This window comes from Rhipicephalus sanguineus, chromosome 6 (genome assembly GCF_013339695.2).
Source record: "Rhipicephalus sanguineus isolate Rsan-2018 chromosome 6, BIME_Rsan_1.4, whole genome shotgun sequence".
In the NCBI taxonomy this organism is placed as follows: Eukaryota; Metazoa; Arthropoda; class Arachnida; order Ixodida; family Ixodidae; genus Rhipicephalus; species Rhipicephalus sanguineus.
This window is the reverse complement of record NC_051181.1, coordinates 125,185,715-125,208,849: the sequence shown is the minus strand read 5'-3', so window position 1 is coordinate 125,208,849 and position 23,135 is coordinate 125,185,715. Positions and strand designations below refer to the sequence as shown.

The following is a 23,135-nucleotide window of genomic DNA, read 5'->3' as shown; positions in this document are numbered from 1 at the left end:
TGTTTTCGACATGTTAGGCTTCATTCGATAAAAAATTCCACAGCATATCCACAGGGTGAATGATGAGAGTGGGCGAAGCTCTCGTACGGCAGGATCTTGGCGGCGGCGTCGCGCAGCTTCACGCCCAGTACATCATCCAACGACGAGATCGAGCATCTAGGGCCGGTTTTATACTAAAGGGGTCGATGAGAGTCATGGCGACTTGCAGCTCACTTTAATTTACATGTACGCTGTGAATTCTTATTGTTTAATCACGCACAGGAGAAATCTCACCAGGCACTACCTTGGAGGTAAACAATGGCTTGCTAATGGAGGAAGAGGACAGAAGAAGTCGGCTTTAGCTAACACTTACACTTCTACTACTACTAACGTTCCTACTGGAACATGCCAATGGCTGCTAATGGGGAACGAGAGACAGAAGAAGTCGGCTTTTAGTTAACGCGCACGCTGCGAATATTTTTATTGTTCAACAACGCACAGGAGAATCTCCCACCGGCACCACCTTGGAGGTCAAGATCTGGTACTAGCGTTAAGACTGGTTACGCACTACGACGGGGACGAACGGGCGCCGCTTTAAGGAGCTTCGCCCCTAAAACATTTCGTCATAGAAGCCTGTCACTTGTTAGCAAGTCTCCCTGCGCTTTCAGTGTGACGATCAATGCAAAAAGAGAAGTTACATCGTGACGCACTAGCGTGGAAACAAATGCATCCACAAGCAAGACGCACGTCAGTTCTTGTCACATTTGTCTTGCCTTTCTGCGCTGTTCCCTAAGAGCAGGAAAAACGACTACATAATTCGAAAGGCTGTCCGAAAAGAGGGAGCTTGGAAACGATACTTACGAAATAGGCGTCCCACTTCGAGCAGCTTTCCCCAGCCGACCGCCACGCAGAACGATGTGTGTCTCGGCCTCACCGTCTCACCGTCGCTCGGCAGGCAGATGGGTCGAATGTAGTCACTGGTAAGAAGGGGAGTTCTCGTAAATCCATTCTTAAGGCACACTTAAGGGTTGCGTGAGAAGGGCGACTTGATAGGGTATAGTCTACTCCATTCAAAAATAAGAAAAGTACTGCTCTCGCTTCGATAAACAACGCCAGAAAACTCCAACGTGTATTGAAGCTAATTGACGGTCAGCTATTTGCAGAAAGAAAGATTTTGCTCATCATTTTAGATGCACGTGCTCTTCTGCACTACATGAAGGCAACAGACTTCAGTGACTGACTGTAGATGCGCTTGCACCATTCTTGAGAACGACGTACACTCATGCCTTTCCTGTCGCTTTTATTACCCTGTTCTCCTTTCCACATGTAGGGTAACAAACAAGACAACGTCTAACTAGGCTACCTTTCTTTCCTCTCTCTCTCTCTCTCCGAGAGAACGATTTCTCGTCGTCCTTGTGGAGAACGATTTCACAGCATCTCAGTTAGGGTTGCGTTCTCGTCGTCACTATAGGGAACGCTTAAGTGCCCAAAGCGCGACATTGCAAATGTCTCAAGATGCCGCTTACGCAGCAACTAATTCATGAACAATCCGGTGTTCAATAATTTTCTCTTTCCTTCCCCCACGCATTTACTTAATGATATACGTATTATGTTTCCTGTTTTCTTTTTCACCTTTTATCTGCGTTCCCAGTTATTATTCTCATCAATCGGTGGAGCAAGTAACGGAGTGGAAGATACCTGAAGTCCACGGGTTTGTCCAGCTTGAGCAGCGCGATGTCGTTGGCGAATCCCTTGTCCACGTACTCCGGGTGGATGACCACGTGCAATATGCTGGCCACCACCTCGAACGGAGAGGGCATCTCGGTGCCGCGTCGAAGCATGCCCATCCGTGCCACCCAGTGTGACGTCAGCGTGCTATCACGAGCCACCAAGGAGGAAAGGTAGAAGTTAAAAAAAAAACACCATGTTTGAATAGATATAACCGCATCTTGCGTAACGTCGACAAAATCATGCTCTCTATTTTGCTTTTTTTAAGTAACACGAGGTAATTGGATAATGCTCGTAATCGTAGTTTCCAGAAATTCATTTCGTGTTGTGTGGAAGTCGCAGTGCTTTAGCGAATACTCTGCATAACCGGTGTTTAAAAGCATTAGGCAAAAATCGCAGAAAAAAAAGACACACATAGCACTGAAGTCTTTGTCGCTGGAAACGTCCAATATGCGTCACCAGCTAACGCCCCACATTATTGGATGATTCCGGACTGCTTTAACAGCTGTTCATAGTAAACTCAACGTTAGTCAATTAAAACTTCTTCTGCGTTTGTATAGGTGAACTTTTATTAAGGAGTTTCCGTTCATGTGGTGATAATCAGCCTCGTCGGCGTCGGCGTCATCCGTCAGCGTCATCCGTCAGCGTCATAATTTACTTTCTACACAACTCAAGCTACACACCTATTTCACGTCGACTGACCCCGCCGCAAGCCCCCAAGCTTGATTCAACCGCTAAAACTAAATTTACACAGCCTTCTACTGCGTCCTCGTTCATTCAATTACTGTTGCTTTACTTAAACAAATGAGATCACCACGTAATGAGAAACACTGTAAAGTCAAGGCAAACAACGCCAATATAGAGCTAAAAGCATGCAATGCCCGTTGCCCCAGTAGGATACGCGCCACGCTCAGACTGACTTGTAGAAGCAGTGTCCCGCGGTGACAAGCCAGCGGTCGCTGACGAGGGCAGCCCCGCACTGGAACTCGCCTTCCTTGTACAGGGCCACCTGCCAGGGCCAGGATCCCGGAGCCGAGCTGTGGCCACCCACGATGCGCTGCCGCAGAGACGTGCCCAGAGGGCGGATGCCGCACTCTGCGCGCGCCATCCACACTATAAACCTTTGCCCACAAGGCAGTTAAAACACTTTTGTGCTTCTTGAGGACTGCGGGCCTGTGTGAACTCCTTTGACTATATTGTAAAGTGTAACCGACATATACGCGTCAGCACATTTATTTCTCATTTCCTTCTTTCCCTTCCCTCCTCTCTTTGTATTCCCCTTTAGCCCAGCGTAGGATAGCCAACATAATTCTGGTCAACCTTCCTGCCATCTTCCTTTTGTTTTCTTTCTTCCTTTGAGCAGTATGAAAAGGAACCCTTGAATTTCTTTCAAGAGGCAGTGGTGGCTAAACATGTATGCTACGCGTTTTTTGTTTTTTGTTTTGTCAAAGTACGCATAGTAAAGCAACGCGTGACCGAATGGAATGGAAGATGCAAGGCACACAGTGGCGATGACTAACAACTTCAAAGCGGAGTTGTTGGTCCGCCGCAACAAGTATCTTGTGTCATGACTTCTCTGCTTTATTGTCATTGCTAATTCTGAACAAATTAGTCAAAGCTTCCATCTTCTCCCACGGGAGGTTTCACTGGAAGGATATGCGTCATATGCGTACACTTCAGATACTCTTCGAGGTTCTTTAGGGTATGATTCAGATATTCGTATCCACAAATCACGAGTAACCGTTGTTTAAAAGCAAGTTTGACGTCTTATGCTGCACTTCTCACAACCGTATCCAGATTGATGCACCAAAACTGGGAACGCCGTTGCCATAGCTTATATTGATGTGAATTCAAAATACGAACTCAGAGGCGACAAAGAGGAGATCAGAAACGTCCGTGAATATCGCCTTGTAGTCTGTGCGCGCGTTTGAAACAGTTACGAATGTATTCAAAGTAGGTCGATCGCAACGTATGCTCACAACACCCGCTGCAGAAATTCTTTCAGGATCGATAGTTGAAACCTCACTGGAAGCAGCAACCAATCGAAATGACTCTGCGGCGCCGCAGTAGGCCCAAAGCTTCTGAGATTGCCCCTGTTCTCTAGAGTTGATTGACGTTTTACGTTACACGGTGGGAATTTCAGCAACTTGTCTTACCGAGCGCTGAGCACTTGATGTGCAGCACCTCTTTTCTCGGGCAGTCTGTCTCCTTGTAAACGACAGCAATGCTAGAAAGGAAATCATCGCAATAATTACGGATCAATTTCTCTTCACTTTACCTGTTATTAGAGAGAAAGAAGAAAGAAAGAAAGAAATAAAGAAAGAAAGAAAGAAAAGAAAGAAAGAAAGAAAGAAAAGAAAGAAGAAAGAAAGAAAGAAAGAAAGAAAGAAAGAAAGAAAGAAAGAAAGAAAGAAAGAAAGAAAGAAAGAAAGAAAGAGCAGGAGGACACTAGCGAAGCTTGGTAGTAAACTGTTTCGTACTTGGCCTGTTCATCGTCCTCATGCCTCATCTCGAAGTACTGGCTGTCGTCTTCGTGCTTCTTGTCTTTCGATCGTCTGATAGCAAGTACTTTCCTGCAAACAAATAAATGTAACGTGAAACCACGAGAATTGCGCAACAGGTACTACTGCATTGTTATATGCGACAAAGGTCTTTAATATAAAACCCAATAGGAACCAGCATACGTAGCGCCCGTCGTAAGTAACTGGCCACCACGTGATCAATCATCCATCCATCCATCCATCCATCCATCCATCCATCCATCCATCCATCCATCCATCCATCCATCCATCCATCCATCCATCCATCCATCCATCCATCCATCCATCCATCAATCAATCAATCAATCAATCAATCAATCAATCAATCAATCAATCAATCAATCAATCAATCAATCAATCAATCAATCAATCAATCAATCAATCAATCAATCAATCAATCAATCCTTACAATTGATACGGGATGTAACGTGATGTATCGTGTTTTTAGAGCAGCAAGAGAAGAATTGATTATTGCTCGAACATCTTGTATCAAGAATCCTTAATTATAAACGCCACGTCACTATTCCACGCAGCATCTTGACACTTCCAAAGCATTACATTTCACAATTCATATCGCTTTAATGAATGCGCCAATTCTCCGTTTTTCAGTGCGACAATTTAAGAATTTGTACCACTGCACCTCTGGGCGCATATTCAAAAAAACGTCTTACGCTAAAAATGCTTGCAAGAGAGCATTTCAGCCAATCACTATTCTGGACGTTTCATTTTCGAAGCCCGCTGGCCAATGAGAAAAAAGCTCTTGCGAAAGGGAAGTTTTGTGAATTGGACCCCTGGAGTTTTGTGTCACGGATAGATAAGAGTACGAAGTGCCCTGTTCGGTCTCCTGTATGATCATTAGTGGCGAAGCTTATCTGACGCATCTGTTGACTTGCGGACATTTTTCCATGCTGCATAGATCAGCCGTCGTCACGTTCATATTGCGCCACGCGCGCTCTTCCAACCTGTAGGACAGCGTGTTGCAGGCTGCGTGTCCGATCTCCCCGAGTGACCAGGTGCCGTTGCTCAGGTATCGCGGGAACCGGTCCACGCACAGCTTTCCCCAGACGCCGTTGCGCTTCAGCTGCAGGTAGCCCTGGCCCGACGACATGGACGTGGCTCCTTCTTCTTCGTCCACAAGACCCACTGCGTGCCAGGGTAGACGGTATTGCAGGATCAAGCAACGCCATGCTGGTCAAGCTTTATGGAGATCACTGTGTACTCTAGCTAATGCTACAGCGGAGCGGATACTCGCCGCGGTAACCCAATGGCTATGGCGTTGCGCAGTTTAGTTCGAGGTTCTGGGTTGGAACCCAGAAATACCGCGACCGCATATCTGTGGGGGTGAAATGCAGGAAGCTAGCACGTGTACTTAGATTTAGGTGCTTGTTAAAGAAGCCCATGTGATCAATCTTAATCAGTTGTCCCTCGTGTACTGCAGCGTGCCTCATAATTGTATCTTAACTCAATATTCAAAATCAAATTCTTTATTTCTGCCTTGTAAGTTACATATAGCGGAAGAGCAGAAAATGCTGTTAGATACAGCTTGACAGAGCTGCGGTCCGCCTTCGCTTGGAAGCGGTTTCCAGCACTTCAAACCCTAGACATTATTTTCCTTTTTTAAAATTATAGGACTGAGGGTGGTTCATCAATACGTCCAGGTTGGATATATCGAATTTCACTGTACATCGAAGAATGAGGATATAGGTGCCGCCGCCATCAGCGACTCCACGGGACGTCTCTCCACGAAGCACCTGAAGAGGTGCATCTCTATTCCTTACGAGGACGGACGGCGCAGAGCTTACACAGAGCCGGACCCGTATTCACAAGAACGGCTTAGGCCAAAAATTTTCGTAGAAGAATATTTCAGCCAATCACCATGCGGAACATACAATTAGCGAGGCCGGCTGACCAATGGGAAGACGCACTTAATTAAGAAAAGTTTTTTGAATTCGGCCCCAGGTCCCTTAGAATGTACTGTAATAAAACTTTCTCTCGCCCTCTGTTCTTATCTTCTATTTCTTTCTTTATGGATAAAACGCCAGTGATGATAAGGGCGTCTTCGACAAAGATAGGCCCGGCTGTCCTAGCGTCGACCAACCCATCTGAGGTGTTTTAGCCTGGCACCAGCCATTTTTTTTCCCTTTAACAACAGCGTGTTCTCATTTGTCGGCCGTCCTTATGACATCAAGAGATCACACCATCAGGACACTTTGTATTATCATGTGCGTAGACATATATCTCGCGGAATTCCGTAACACCGTAAACATCGACGGCAGCGCCGGCAGAGCCGTTTTCTGAGGCTTTCTTAAACCACAGTTTGTTAGAAACGTGCCCATGTTCTGTCATCGTTTGAGCAGAAACAAAAAGAAAAAAAATCATTTTACACCAATAGGTTTTGCTGCCAACACTTTCGCACCGCCTAACAGGTGTCGAGTGGCCGTTGAAATCGTGTATTTTTGTGTCCACAAGTTGGATGGATGTTCGCGGCCTGTCATGGCACAACAAGCTCTGGTGTACACGTCTGCGTCGTCGGCGTCCCACAGTGCCGTGAAGTGGAACAGGTTTGCTGACTATATGAACATATATGCGCCGAACTTGAATACCCTTTGAATTTAGTCGTATACCAAACAATCTTATGAGCATCTATTGCGTGGTGTGAAAACGTGAGAAGTGAAGCGTGCTGCAAAGGAACATAACGCGTCTTACCACACTGAACTTCGTCCAGCCCGTAGGGGCAGTCGTGATGGCTGTCGCACACTTTATTCTGAGGTATGCACTGCTTGGCTCCGGGGCACACGAACATCTCAGGACTGCACCAGGCTAAAAAAAAGAATGTAGTAACACGAGGTTGTTTTAACTGCGGTTATGTAGAGCACGGCGACATCCCACGACAGCGCAGCGCACTTTTTCTCTAACTTGTCTAACTAAATATACGCGTCAGTGCTTCCGCCCCCCTTTCCTCAGAAATTTTCTAATTTTCTTGCGTATATATGCACGCTCACAAACACACGCACGAACATACATAAAATATGGTTTACCCCCCTCCCCGAAAAAAATTTCTGGTTACGCCCCTGATTTCAGTGTGCTATACTCAACGGCAGAATACGCAATCAGTGGAGTGTGCTTCCACTTCCTAGTGAGAATTAATGCACATGCACATGTACGGCTAGTGATGACGTGTCGTCTCAACATTGCTCGTGGCATATCACACAGTTGGTCGCATATATTCGAATTCCTTGATTTTCGCTATATAAGATGAGCATGAACTATATACCTACTTGCACATTCGCACTTTAATCGTTCGTCACAGTATATGTCTGTGTGAAGAACCAATACAATGAGCCATGGGAGCGTGTTGACCCTCTTTACATGAATGAGACGCGATGGAAAGATGACGCTATGTAGACTATATGCTCTCACACACGCGTGTACAAATCTAATTGCAGTGGGCAGTGCTTACGACAATGAATCTCGTCCGTGAGATCCCAGCAGTCGAGAATGCCGTCGCAAACCTTGTGCTGCAGGCGTTCGTGCTTGAGGTAATCCTTGCAAGCTGTAAGGAAGAAAGAGACGAGGTAGCAAATGGAACGAATTTATTAGATGTTCTACACAAATTCTACTTACGGATGTGCAAGTGTTATCGCGAAAATGGATACGCCACGCCACGTCACTAACGAATGCATGTCAAGCGATTTCTAAACACGCTAGTCATTAACATTGCAGGACCGCTATAGGGCCTACGAAAATTCTCATAGTGTAAGTGCTCCAACGTGATGCAGCAATCCTGTCACCTTACAGTCAGCCGTGGTAACTTTCGAAGAGAACAAATCTTCCGACCATTCGGCAATTACATTCCAACTCATGCTTGAAGAAACATCTATGTATATTTATGTAGAGATGTGTAAATGCTGGGAGATACTAGCAAAGTAAAGCACTTCTAAGTTCTATTTACATCTGTTCATTATATTGAACGGAAATGGCCATTCACCGCGAATCATGCCTCTTACTTTCGTTGTTTGGGTCTTATATTTTGACTAGCGCAGCAGCTCAATATAATTCAAAAGCTAATCCAAGTCAACTGACAAGTGGATCACTTTCTGTTTTTTTCCTTACACTATAATTTCGGTTACTCGATGTGTTGTCATTCCCAAGCTGGCGGAAGTGACTTTCACTCACTCGTGATCAGTAAGCGTTTGTGGTCGTCACGTGATCCCTCGACTAATATCTGCAAAGTCACGCTGACTGCGGTTGCAACGAACATAAATACAGTCTGTCGCGGACATTATCAGTTAAGAAGAAAACCTATGACGTCATTAATAAAGTGCGCTTATCACGGCTGGTGACATCACAACCACGGGTGATGTGACATTGCGGTTGTGACATTGCGTAACTACCATATCTCGCAGCCGAAGTTATTATAGCTGTGGCTACCATGTCCGTGTGACTATTATACAAGCGTTTCGAGAAATCGTTGATAAAGGGATGTCGCTGGAGCTAGTTGCGACAGGGCGACTTGTTGTTTCATCTGCTGCCATGACAAAGAACAATCTGTGAAAACGCGTGTGCCGGCAACATTCTTTGTTTGACCACTACTCAGCGCATCTAGCATCCTGTTGAACTTTTTTTATTGTTTATATACGATACAATAGGCTGCTGAAGCCTTGCATGCTTCAACTGAAATAGCAAACAAACAAAAGAACGCCGACATATTGGTTCTCCTTAAAGAAACGAAAAGATGGAGGCTGTGCGTGTACTCACAACAGTTGCGTTCGTCCGATCCGTCCCGGCAGTCAATGCGGCGATCACACAACGCCGAGTGTGGTACGCACTCGCCACTCTTGCACTTGATCTCTTTGAGGTAGTCGCAGTCTGGAGAAAGTCAAGACATATCATCATCCTTAAAGAGCACGAAGCGTTGACGACGTTATTTTCAGCACAGTTCACTTGGCATGCATACAGTGTTTTTTTGTCTTTCTTTGCGAAAAAAAAAGGAAGAAAAAGCCAGAAAGAAGGTTCCGTCTCTAAGCGCAGGTATTTAGTTCGGACCCTCATCTTTTAAGCACGAAAAGTAACTTGACAATATCTTCACGCTTAGCTGTATACTTCAACTCGACAAAATCGTACCGAGACCATGAGCCTTTCTCTCATCTAGGCTATACGGACCTCGCGCTGAAGCTTTCCACAGTTGTTAGCAACGCCATAACACATAAAGTGGCCGGCATTGGAATGAAAATTGGAAGGACGCGATGTGCATTCGTTGTTGCGCCCCAGCCCACTTGGCACCAGGGAATAACTTCCACTGCCTGTAGCTTTCCTAGCGCGCATGCTCCGCATGACTTGAAGGCGTTAACGATCTAAACAAGAAGGGCGAACATCGCGAAACTTGAGCTTGATAGAGCTCGGCGCTGACAGGCAATGAAGCATAGGTCGCTGCAGGCCCGTAGCCGGGAAGGGGGGGGGGGGGGGGCTAGGGGCCCGGGCACCCCCCGAAATTTTGGTGAAGTACGTGTTTTTACCAAAAATAAATAATAAAAATCCGTGTTTTTCTCAAAAAGTCAACGTTTTCAGCAAGTGCCCCCCCCCCCCCCCGCCCCCGAAAAAAATTCCTGACTACGGGCCTGGGTCGCTGGTATGTCGAATGTCCTATCATCTTCTTTCCTTCCCGACGGGCCACTGTCGGTGACGCTGGCGTGATAAATAAAGGGTCGCATTGCCATCCTGCCTGTACAAGGTGTCTATACCTTGTTTACCTTCGGGCGAGAGGTCTGTCTCACCAACTACCCAAAAGGCGCGATGCAGCCCTTATGAGCTAACTGTATCCAAGCTTCAAAGGGTCACCTGATGAAACCCATCCAATAGTGTCACGGAGGAGTGAATAGTGTGATTCAGTTATTCAGGCGTTCATTGGCATCGTGGCCTTAACCGCTGCTAAAGCAAGACACTCCTGCAAAAAAAAAAAAGAAATAAAAGAAAAGTGGACAGCTTGTACTAGTGGTACAAAGCTGAACTAACAGCGGAGCTTGTGGACGACCTAGCTTCTGTCGGCTTCTATAAGCTCGACTAAGTCGTTGCTAGGTTTGGCTAGGCATTGCAAGGCTTGGCTATGTGGAGCTTCGCTTACCGCGTTTCGACGTCGTCGGCACAATGAGGGGCGTTGTGGACGTGTGGTCCGCCGAGGCGACGCCGCTGAGGCCATTGCCTTCTCCGTGCTTGGTGATGTCGTTTTCGTGCACGGACTCCTTGGTGAAGGGCGCGTTGGTGACCACGCTGTAGGAAACGCGCGTCACCACCTTCAGCGCGGGGCTGGCCGTGGTCGACGAAGGCCGGTAGCCATACTTGTCGCCGTTCTTGCTGCCTTTGTCGTAGAAGTCGGTGCCTGGGACGTCCAAAAATAAACATGTATAGCCCAGTCGGTCATGCGAGGTAGTCCGACTTCAATGCTTTCAGTGGGGCCAGTGCTTCTCCTTAAGGTACTAAAGTTTTACCTAGTGATCTGAAGCCCTTCTATGAGACGTAAAATGTGGACTATAGTAGCAGTAGTTGTTAATTTTCGTCGAGTCGCTGCCGACTCTTGCATGGTGGAACCATGAGTACATACAAATGCCAGTGACATCTATTTATTAGAAGTCCTTTAGGTTCACTGAGACGGTTTATTTTATTTTGAAGAACATCATTTAACCGCCCCGTCCACAAACGACCTCATTTTCGCTTTTGTGAGGTTGCCCGTAAGAGAAAGGGAGGTAATTACCAAATTTTCAGTCGAAGCAAAGGCTCTCAAGCTAAAGCTTTCTTACTTTGGTCACGTCACGCAGGTTACATGGTAAATAGGAGACTCCAAACAAAACTCGCGTGCTTCATTCACTATGAGTTTTGGTAGCGTATTGTGTGTACTCTAAGGTGATCATACCTGTTGCACATAGCTTTCTGAAGTTAGTTATCATCATCCTCATTAACTACACAAACAAAAGTAAATATACGCTTCAGTGAACTTAGATACGTACATTTACCTTCGCGCTTATCAACTACAGTTGTTATGGTATGAATCGTCTAACAGTGGGCAAGCGCAGGATGTGAATATGCCCTAGTCTTGTGGTCAGCTTACCTTCCTAGTGACTATCTTTAAGTAGAAGGCAGGAAAAGGTCACGCACCTTTCTCATCGCTGGGTGTGTACTTGGAGTCGTACGCGCCGGGCTTGGAAGGCAAGTCTCCAGAGATGAACTTGGCGATGCCACCAGAGTTCTGCCCTCCAGAGTAGATGACCGAGTGTACCTCGGAATGGCCTCCGCTGCTGGTGCTTACCGTCTGATAAATCGAGATGGAAGATATGTTGCGCTCAGGGTTCTTGAGCTCGTGTCCCTCGCGCATACCGCCGACCAGACTGAAGGTGGTTTCATTCTTTCCGTCTTGGTGGACGACTGGCATTAATTCGGTTTCGTTGTTTCGGTCTTGAGGGATTATCGGAATGACTGCGGCTTCATGATTCGCGTTTTGATGGTCTGCTGGGATTGATACGGTCTCATTGTTCTTGTCTTGATGAGCTGATGGAATGAGTGCATCTTCATTGTTTCCTTGTTGGTGCACTACCGGAATGAACACAGTCTCATTGTTTCTCTCTTGATGGACTACTGGAATCAATTGAGTTTTGTTGATCGTGTCGGGATGGACTCCCGGAACGAACGTAGTTTCGTTGTTTCTATCTTTATGGACTACCGGAATGAGGGTTGTATCACCGTTCTTGTCTTGATGGTCATTGATAGTTACACTGGAAGGAGAAACGCTATCATATTCCGAGTACTCTGGTGCAGGCCTTCGTACCGGCTTGGACACGACTTCAGGAGCCGGTGCTGAAACTGAAGCTGTACCAGGAGGTGTTTCTGCCACGGGGCGCCATCCAGGTTCCGAAGCTGACTCTTTCGCAGGTCTTTCTTGTGGCACCGGTATGACTGGATTCTGGACCTTGTCGTTCGCTTGGAGGCCGTCTAATCCTGCCGTAAGGTCGATAAACTGCGGCTCCGGTGCCTTCGTGGTCTGATGCAGGCGAGTTCCCTTGATTTTGTTGCTGCCGCTGGAAACGGGTGGCCGCACGAAGAGACCCACGCCGATCTCAAACTCTGTGGTCGAAGTGGTAGGCTTGGGCGTGGTCACCTCTTTTCTGTGATTGTTCTTCTGCACCGACGGCTGCTGATGAACTGATAGACCGGTCCCCACGGACAACGAGACGCCGGAATTAGGTGTCCTGTCCCTCGTCTTCGTTGCCGAAGGGCCGTGCGAGACGCCCTCGTTCGTCGGCGTCTGGGAAGGTCTCGGTCTGTGGTTCAGCGCGATGCTGGGCCCGGTATGGGTGCTGGGATCGTCTAAGTGTATCTGCCACGCTTGCCCGATACCGTGCACCGGCTTTTCTGAACTCACGTCGATTGGTTTACTCGATGGCGCTTCGCCCACTCTGATTTCGGAGGAAGACAATGGTTTGTACGGTGGCCGAAGAGGCGGACCCCCACCGCTTGATTCACCGTTTGCAGTTGAAACAGCAGTCCCGCTGACTCGTGTGTGGACCGCTGGATTTCGCACCGATGGCGAAGTGGGGGAGCTTGCGACGTTAGGACCTTCGACGGAAACCGAAGGCGAGTTCTGTCCATCCTTGAGGCCGACAAGGAGAGGTCTAACGGGCGTTGCCTTCGAGGCATCTTTCGTGGACACCGGGTTTCTGTTGACCTTGACTATGACACCAGCTCCCACGGTGAGTTCGGTCAGTTCCGAGCCGTGTTTATTTGTGAACCATGTCCTGACTAGTTGCAATGGTACGCGTGGGTACCGACGGTGGTGAGGCGTCGGTGACGTGCGTGTACCCTCCCTCTGCCACGTCCTCGGGTTCTGTGACTACTATCTGCGGCCTAGTCGTCACGACTACGCTTCCGTGCTCGTTATCGGAAGCAACGCTGTGACCTCCCTGATGCTGCTGACTCGAGCTGTATTCTTGACGGTCGTCGTCGTGGGAATCGTCGTCTTCGGACAGCTCGGGCGCGTTTTCCCATCGTGACTTCCCCGTCTTCGCCTTCGGTCCGATCGCCTTCTTCCGGCCGTTCCGGAAAGAAGGGTTGCCAAGATTTGGTGCCGCCAACGCCGTCTGGCGAAGTTTCGTTGTCGTCTTGTACGAAATAATCGCTCGGGTCCTGACTGTGCTGGTTGATCCACTGTTCTGAATCCCGATGCTCTTGGTCGTCTTCTCGGTCGTAGTCATTGACCGTACTGCTGCCTCCCAGTTGTACTCTCCCCGTCTACGGCGTTACCCGGGTGGGGTAGGCTATTCTCGGGCATTTCTGTAGAGAGAAATAGGGGAAATAAAAGCATGTTACAGCTCAGAACCGTGGCATAGGAACAGTTCACTTAATAGAAAACAAAAACAACTAGCATAATCCCGAACAGCAGCAAGCACGTTTAAACTCATGTTGTTTTTTCTTGCGTCTAGTGAGCAGCAGTTGTCTGGAATGTTGGAAAGGATAATCAAAAGGAACCACCGCAGTACTGTTTTCAAAGTGGTCGCATGTATCCAAGGGAAAGGAAGCGTTCTACGCTGTGTGTTAATACAAGATCTTGTTGGAAAAAGAAGGGCAAGAAGAAGTGTCACAGAATGCATGTATATAGCTGCTGCCAAAGTGTGATTATTTAGGCACATATTGAGTCTCTGATGCTACAAAACTGTATAGGTTAAGCGGGATGTACTAATAACCTCGTCGAACGGTTAAATCCCGAAAGGAGTAGCGCACACTATGACATGCGAACTGAGATTTGAAGAGTTTTTTTTATTTTTCGGGTTCATTCGTACTGGCACAGCAACAGCTTCGCTCTGGCCAACAGCTTTCCGATTCAGTATAGAGACATCAAATTGATTTCGCAGTCTCATTTTCTAGGCGCAGTCTGGCTTAACGTGAATAACCTAAAGGCTACTGCTTTAGCCCTTGACATTCAGAACTTCACATACTCCTGTTTATAGGGTTATCGATATGAAGAAAAGGTGCAGTATTGTCGTCCTGTTTTCAATAACAAGACCTGCCTATGTCAAGTCCAGTTGAACAATATGATGTATCTTCAACACAACCGAATATATTACAGACCACTTGCGTGCTTGCTTGCGTCCACACCACACGCGTGTTTGTGTATTCGTGTATTTGTGTGTCTCTTGTTCCCAAGGCATGCGTGAACAGTTGACTTCGCATGAATGCACGTGCGATCGGTTTCAAAGAAGACTGAATCGCGCCGTGTCTCAAAGCTTACCCGTCATCTCTATGGTGTTCCGGTCAATCTTGAGATGACCGAATGCGCCACGGGGTCCCTTCTCGGCTTCCCGTCGTAGCGTCTCCCTGAATTCGCTCTCCAGGTCGGCGACAGCGGGCGTGCGACGCTTGTCGACCTCGAGCTCGAACAGCACGATAAGGCTCCCTTGTCTGCATTGACGAAGAAACAACGCATACCTGCTGTTACGTGTAACCTAAAGATCCGATAGAACTCGATTCGCTTTACTGGCAGAAACGCATCCTTGACTGGTCTGCTGCGCTAGAAGCTGCAGCAAACAATATTACGAGTCCCACAGAATTTACGAGGCAACGTGTAATGGATATGAAATTCAAGTATGCAGTGTGAATTATGCACAGTGTAAGCGATAAATGAGTACCATTACGAACAAATAAAACTCCGGAGATTTCTGTATAACTAGAACACGTTAACGCGTTCTAGAAGCAAAGATACAATTGTATCATTATTTCTTTCTCCTATTTGTGACATTCTGGCATGATTCTGGCGTCAAGGTCCGTATCATGGCATAATCATGCCAGATCTATACACTATCCCTGGCGATCAGATAAGTATACCGCTGTGGGATAGTGCTTTTTAATTACCTGCAAGGTGGTTTCACATTTATAATTTCTAGTTCACATTTGTTTACGATAGCACATAACAATATCTGCGAGCAATGTGGCCACTATTTATACAAATTAACTATTCTGTTGGACGTATACGAAGACGTGTTTTACAACGCACGTGAAGCAGTGTACATTAAAAGCCTCGATTTAAAGAAAAGGATGTGGCACGTGAACAAATTCGTTAAACATGCAAGAACTTCATATAATGAAAAACACCTAGAACATTCATACCCATAGCATGTCATAGATATTCAAGAGCAAAATAAGACGTGAACAGACTTGATTTGTCGATTCGGAGGCTTTCACCTTTTTGTTGGGCGATGAGGATACGCGTCGAAAACTGCAAGCACTTCGTTGAGTCGAGATATTCGTACAATAGGGTTTCGTTATGTCGAGGTGTGGTTATATTATTACGGCTTCACACCAAGAAACGCTGACGAAGTAATAGTAAAACGATACCTCAGAAACGCAATACAGACACAGCTGAGATACAATAGAGTAGGCATCGCAAGAATGAAACCATGCAGAGACTCATGTTCGCTGGTGCGAATGTACGCACGTTTAAAACTGTTTCTGTTTTCGCGCGGGCAAATATTTCTTTTAAACTGTGCCTCTTATTGCGCTGGCAAACATGAATCTTTAGTGAAACCAACTAGTCTCTTATTATTCATACTAGACTAACTTATTATCTATACTTCATACAGAGACAATGCACAGTGCAATAACAAGACAGTAAAAATAACAAAGTATCACTCACCGGAAAGCGTAGATAGTGACTTTGCTCAAAGAACTGTTGAGCTGCGGTGACTTCCGGTACGCTGCTTCGAGCTGCAAGCAACGCAGAGGAACAAGAAAGGAAAACACCATTGGCATGCTTCTTTGAATCAGTAGCAGCCATTAGGCGAAGGCTGCTTTCAACTGGGTCGTCATTACTTCGTCGGTCGTGTTGGAACCTTGAGCTACTCTGATAGACCGTTCTCCAACACACACGCCCGTGAAACAGGAGGCGGTACATAGAGCTGGTTCGCGTTTTAGTGATCGCTATCCACTCTTTTCCGAAGCCAAGCACTTTGATTTGTAAGGCGGCGGTAAATCATACAGGACAGAAGTACAATCTTGGTTACCGTTGGTATGTGGCCAGCAGAGTTGTATATCGGTTTAGGGTAGAGGAGGAGGAGGAGGAGGAGGAGGAGGAGGAATGTTTCTCTCTCCTTGATCATTCTGTTGTTGTTGTTGTTTTGACCACGCTATTCATGGCCAATCTTCCACGGTGTGCTTGCGCCGCAATCACTTCCGTTGATGATAATGACGACTAAACAACAACAACAACAACAACAACAACAACAACAAAAACAACAACAACGCCTGTTGTCGTGCTTCAATATTACGACAGTACAACTATGTCTTATTACTCCGGAGTTTCAGTACTCTCGATTCGCTCGGATTTGTCCACCCGTCCTAACCACAACATACAGCGTTGGACATAGAACACGTTGGCTCGTGCCTGTCACGTATACACTACGTTATATGATTAAAATATAAGGCGCCAGTTCGGAACCCACTACATACTTTGACATGAGCGGTGTGTCTTTACGTACTATACACCTGACACTCGTATGACGATTATTCACCGCAGCGTCATCACAATTCATTCTTAATTGCTGTGCGGCACGCGCGTTCGTTACGTGACGCACATGATACACGACGCTTGCGCACACTGGCACGGCGTTCGCCCTTGTGAATTTGCACACTTCGCCGACAAGCAGCTTAATCGTGCAAGAATATATTCACTAAAGCGCATAAGACTAATGAAGGGTCGGTTCCCCTTTGGTACAGTGCTTATCTATTTTTCACGCGCAGTATTTCACCTACTGCGTGAAAGAAAACATTCGACACTTCATGTTCACTGGCGGCAAACGCTGGACGAAGAGCATTTTTCTGCTTGAGGCAACGTGTAAAGCGCTGTGGTTTTCCCGCCCGCTTAAGTCGTGACTGCGTTCGCGGCTTTGTGTGCGTTCCAATTATCCCGGCTGGGCTAGACGACGGCTAGGTGTTACGACACAGGAATGTACGCAAAGGCCATTTACTTCGACGAGGGATACAAGAGTTGCGCAATTTGCGGCTGACAGCTGACCCTTACAGAAACTGTTGTGTGAATTCTGTTGTATTTAGTCTTATATCTTCAATCGACGTGGTGTTGAGAAGCTATTAAGTGCCACATATGGTGCTTGTTAGGGAACGACACATGGATGTTCAATTTTGAGAGATTGAACATCCATTATATGATATTCAATATCTATCTCTAGAACCACGATTTTGCACATTAACTTTCAAAAATTACTGAAGCCGAAAGCAAAGGTGTTGAAACTTAAAAAAAGATTTTAAAATGAACCGTCAAATAGACAAAACGTTACCGGTGCAGTTACTGGTGGTCAGTGTGTGTCGATGTTCTTTGAGCCGTGCTTAACAAAAACTTTGACCACCCGAATCGCCATCTTGTTTAAAGCAACTTATAATCTGTAAGACAGGCCACCGCGGATTCGATCTCGGTCGCAGCGATCGCATTTTCGATGGAGGCGAACTGCCAGAGGCCCGTATACTTAGATTTAGGTGCACATTAAAGAACCCCAGGTGGTCAAAATTTCCGCAGCCCTCCACTACGTAAACCCCCAGCGATTATTACTATTAATGTTTAAGACAGTAACGCCACTAGTTTTCGAATTATAAAACGGAATAAAGAATTGAAATCACCCGCATCGGGGTGTAAATCTCATTGAAAACCGCGTTTTGGGTGTCTCTTTTTGCCACACCTCGATGACCTGCGACACCACACTGTATACATGTCGGATCCAAGCCAAACTAATTAAAAACATCGTTCAGGCCTTTGATGGACATATCTTGAAGCCCAAGTGTTGCTTTAGGACGTCGCATCCTGAGAAATCAAACCTTTGAAAAGAAACCTTGAGGGACGTTTTAGCTATCAGGGAGACTGAGGCTTTTCGTTTCACCAACATACGTCCTCCTCGAGCATGTCAGCAGAGCTCGTTCGGTTAAATACACTTAGTCACGAACCCCAGCTTTTATCGGCGCTACAATCGCGCTCTTGGTTTGCATGCATGTTCAGGCTGATTGAAATGCACCACGCAACACAACTTCGGCTTAGTCGTGCGCGTGTAAGGAAGGACGTGGCCATTAAAGGGCAGTCATAATTTCCATCCGGTCAATTTACGACGCTTGTGTCCGCACGGACAAGTGTCAGAATTGCGGAACCAACGAGTTTGCTTGCGCCAATGACGAACATCGTACCATGCACTTCTCTTGGTACTTATGTATGGACGGTTTGAGTAATTCTGGCCTATGTCTAGCACTCTGTCCGTGTATTGGAGTTTAACTCGGGTTAATTGGCTCTAACTCAAATTTAAACGGCAGCGCAGCCACACACAGGCAAAGAAAGGAGGGACCGCGAAAACACATCGTCGTGTTTTCGTGGTCTTTCCTTTCTTTGTCTGTGTGCGGGTGCTCTGCAGTTGAAATACGTATTATCTAGGGCCTGCAATGTGTCCTACCAACAAGGCCGGGTTTTCAACCTTTCTGGTACAGTGTCTTTCCAGCATTATAGGTTGGACTAGCTCGCCTGGCCAGAACTGTTATTTTCGGGCTCACCATGTTAGCGTACTTGGCAGACTTGATGCGGAATTCCTTGGAGGTGGAATTGAGCAGGCTTGGGTCCCACGCGTCTCCTTCGACCACTCTGACGACGCCTAGGAGACGGACGGCTGTGGTATGCAGCCAAGAGAAAATGAGGCGAGTTAACGATTGGAAGCGGTTGTGTATGGAAATACACGGCGCGAAAACATATGTGACACGCAACAGCGGGCAGGGCAGGCAGTATGACTACACATAGCTCATGGAAACGAGAAAGCACAGTAGGAGGCACTGAGGCCCGCGCCAGATTAATTGCGGCCCTCGAGTGAACCGGGCTCTTTCTTGGCAAGGCGGCAGCGCGCCATTTGGAGCGGCGGCATGCAGGCTGATTTACATGGTAATCTGAGCACGAGCCTGAGTTGGAGGTGTCTCTCTTTTTAAAGACTTGGCGTGTAACAGATTGACTCGATAAGGGCTTCGAGTTTCGTGGTTGCTTATTGTGCTTTTTTTGCAGAGTGGGTGTTGCCGCCGGCATGTTTAAATACCGGAATATATCTTTTTTGTTTCTTTTTGCTGTAGCTGTTTAACTGTACTATTTTCGCTGCCGCAAACTATTCACGCTTCACTGGTATAAGAGAGAGAGAGAGAGAGCGAAACTTCACTTACATGGGTGCATATGTTGACTGGTCATCACTGCAAGGTCACGAAAGAAAGGTAACGAGAAACACAACCATTAATCAGCACATACTGAAATACGCTTTGGTGTTCAACCGTGCTTTTTTTTTCTACGGCACTAAGAACTACTCGGAAAACTATCATTATGAATTCAGCGCATTTCTATGTGTCCGCACAGCTCTGACAGGCTCCATCAAAGCTGGCTTCCCCGCTATAAGATCACTAGTGAGGAGAAGCCTACCTTTGTGATTATTTTTCGTTTTTACGGGTGACAGCCTATGCGACTTAATGCATTAATGCACAATTCTATAGAAGAATTTAGCGGAGGACAGCTAGAACACATAGAAACAAGCTATTTTCAAGGTCTCTCTTTCATAGCTTTCTTCGGCTCGGTGCTTAAAACTAGAACTATAAAAGCAACCGCACGTATTACTCTTCAGAGTCACTTATTAGAACTAACATACAAGAAAGGCAAGGATAGTATAGGGGACCTTATTTGTAGTAATTATGATGTAAATGTGAGGAAAGTAAAGTGGACGAAACGATAACTTGCCGCCGGCAGGGACCGAACCTGCGACCGCCGCCGTAGTGGTAGAGCATCGGACGCGTTATTCGAAGGTCGCAGGTGCGGTGCCTGCCGGCCGCAAAGATGAGTTCAGCTTTGGAGTGCCTCCCTTGCTCGCATACTGACCACTGAGGTAGGCGCACAGCGCCACCAGTGCTCCGAAGAGCAGTGCCGAGGCTAGCGTGGCGGCCAGCACGCAGGGCCACGGACAGCATCGTCGCGAGTGTCGCAGCGTCCAGGGCCGGCTGGAACGAAGGGGACCCTGGTAGTGCGGCTGGTGCCTGGCACAGCCTTCGTCGTCCCACACCAGGTAGGGCGCCTTGCGTTGGAAAGAGTACGCCAGGAAGTCGTCCGCTGCGCAGGCAGAGGCGGCGCCCGGAAGACGGGAAGGGGTGGCCTTAGCCGACGAGGAGACTGCTCCCGTCGCCGGTGGGGTCGTCGTCGCCGTCGTCGCCGCGGTCCCGGAGGCCCGGCCGACTGCTGCGGCCGAGTAGTCGGCATCGCCTCCTTTTCCTCCTCCGGCAACGATGAATTGTGGGAACTCGGCCGGTTTCTTCTGCGCAACAGACAATTCTGGAGTATTAGTAACATTCGCTAGATAATACTAGGTATCGCATACGATAAGCTAGCTTGAACTGTGAAATTGGTGGCTGCATTTCAACAACTTTTATCTTCGTTCTTTTCTTGTATATTTAGAGTCTGTGAATACTTTATGTATACTGCGTCTGTCTTGTTTGCTCAGTTCTTAGTTTGTTGGTTTTAAGTGGGACTGTCATTTATATGCACTGTGTTCCTAAAAGAAAACGAGCATGGAGAGTCACACACGATGCCAACCTCTTATACACTCGCATTTAGTTATTAAAAGAAATAGAATAGTAAATAAACTGTATTAGCACATCACATTACCTCTAACAAAAAAAAAGAAAAAGAAAAGCCGTCGTTCTTACAATGCGAATAGGGTTGGTGACGCAATCAGAAGACGCAAAAACGAAAGACGGGTGACGACATCACGTTAGAGTTTTCGCATCAGGTCCATGTGCCGTACATATATTTGCAGTGACCGCTCATGTCTATATAGTTACTTGTTCATCAATAAAGGATCATACGTCGAATTGTAATGGAACTGAACGCGTAACGTAGCATGTTTTGATAAGTTGTCTTGGCCCTTTAACGACTCGGGCACCAGACAATGTGTTCAGGCCCGCATTTGTCTGATCACGCACAATGGGTGACTTGAAAGGTTCTCGAACTATTAGATTCGAAGACCAAATCAAGTAACCCCATATTCGATTTGTTTTATTTTTTAAGGTGATTCCTCATCAAACGTGAAAAGTGACTATCGGCGTCAACACGAGTGAGGCAAAAAATCCTCATCACGTGGTGACGTCACTATATGACGCCACAGATCGCCATAATTTGCGACATCATCATAACGTCACTATGGCGCATATAAAGTGACGCCACATGATGGCGTAATCACATGCCACTGTGACTTGGCCAAAGGTGGGCCGATCACGGAGGCAGTGCAAAGCCACGTTAGCTGAAGAAAGCTTTCGGAGGGATGCCTGGGGAAGGACCAATAGAATCGACTGAGAAGAAAACTTCGGGTAGTCTTAGGCGAATGCATAAACGACCCTGTGAGTTTTTTTAAAGTTTATTATATTACATTCTTAATGTGAGATATGAATGGAAAGAGAAATCCCAGCAACCAATTAACTAGGAGAGCAGGCCCATGGCGCTTGTTCGCCAGGAAGATTGGGCGCAGAGTAACAGCAAGAATTTCGAAACGCGATGACCGTGTTGTAGGCGAACGCGCGTTCCTGTAGGAGGTATCCGTGACTCGCATGGCAAATCAAGGGCGTAGCACAGTTAGGGGAAAGCAAGCGCTCCTACACGGTCGCTAAAAGGCGCCGGCGTTGAATGGTGATTGCATTCGCCGTTCGGGTGGGACCAGGTACGAGCAGCATATGTGTGCGGAGAGAGCCGCGTCCCCATGAGCGAGGAGACCCCTCATTTGTAGTTTTAAGTTCCAGCCAGCTTCCGGTGTTGGCAAAGTAAAGAGGCTCCTTGTCATATACTTCGGCTATTACATGCGGGAGCATACTAATGCATACTCCCCCCCCCCCCCCACCTCTTTGCTTTAACTGGTGAACGGCGGGTGGTGGCGTTCTGGCCTACTGTATTTACTCACGTACTGCATACCACAACTGGTGGTAAGCACTGGTTACTGTTGGCCCGTCTTTGACCTATCGACGATATCATTTGATTATGTCATTATGTGACGTCACCGCTCGGAGGAAGTCACGTGGGTTTCCAGTCCGTGGACAGACGCGGACGCACGCTGTAAAACCAAGCAAGCGTGCCATTTACGGCGCCCCTGAAAAGTGGTCACTAATGTTGCCTGATGTTGGCTAATGAAGGATGTCCGCTGTTATAACAGCAGTGTTGTTTCCATCATTCGATCTCACTCCAACGATGCTCTCGCGAATACAGAAAGTTACACAAAGTATGCACAAAGTATACACGAAGCGTATACCTGAGTTGGTACTACCTGGAGTTTTTGGTTTAACGATTGTTCCCTGAGGTCTGTGAAAATGCGTGAACGCTGACTAAAATGCGTTTTGAATGAGGTTGGTACCGATCATTCTGAAGAGCTAGCCTTTGCTTCGGTCAACTATTTGGTTTACTGCGGCAAAAGTTATATTGACTCGAAACAGGATTTGCTCTGTCCGCACACCAGAGCGTTCGGTTTTGCCGAGGACAGACAGATGGCGTACCATAACAGACGTCGTCGTCATTTTAATCGTGTCCTCTCTCCATGCTCCATACGACACTCTGAGATTGGTGGCATCCGCGCGCGCATTTCGGAGGACACGCAGGAGGCAGTACACTGTAGCGGACGTTGACGTTATAAAGGCAGTCTGTTAATCGGGAAGAAGGGTCTTGCCTTATTTTTATTATTTAGTCGGAATAGCACCTTGTAGTTGTAATACAAGTGTAACAGCCTGTCCCCATCCCATCTCCTTTCGTTTCGTCCGCCATTGGGTGTCAAGCAACTCTCCGAGGTTACGTTACATCAGTCTCCT

At 47.0% G+C, this 23,135-nt stretch overlaps 1 pseudogene; it reads right to left on the bottom strand.

Moving 5' to 3' along the window:
• Window positions 1-20,599, bottom strand: part of LOC119396352 (uncharacterized) — a 23,064-nt pseudogene extending 2,465 nt beyond the window's left edge.
• Window positions 20,600-23,135: the final 2,536 nt, after the last annotated feature.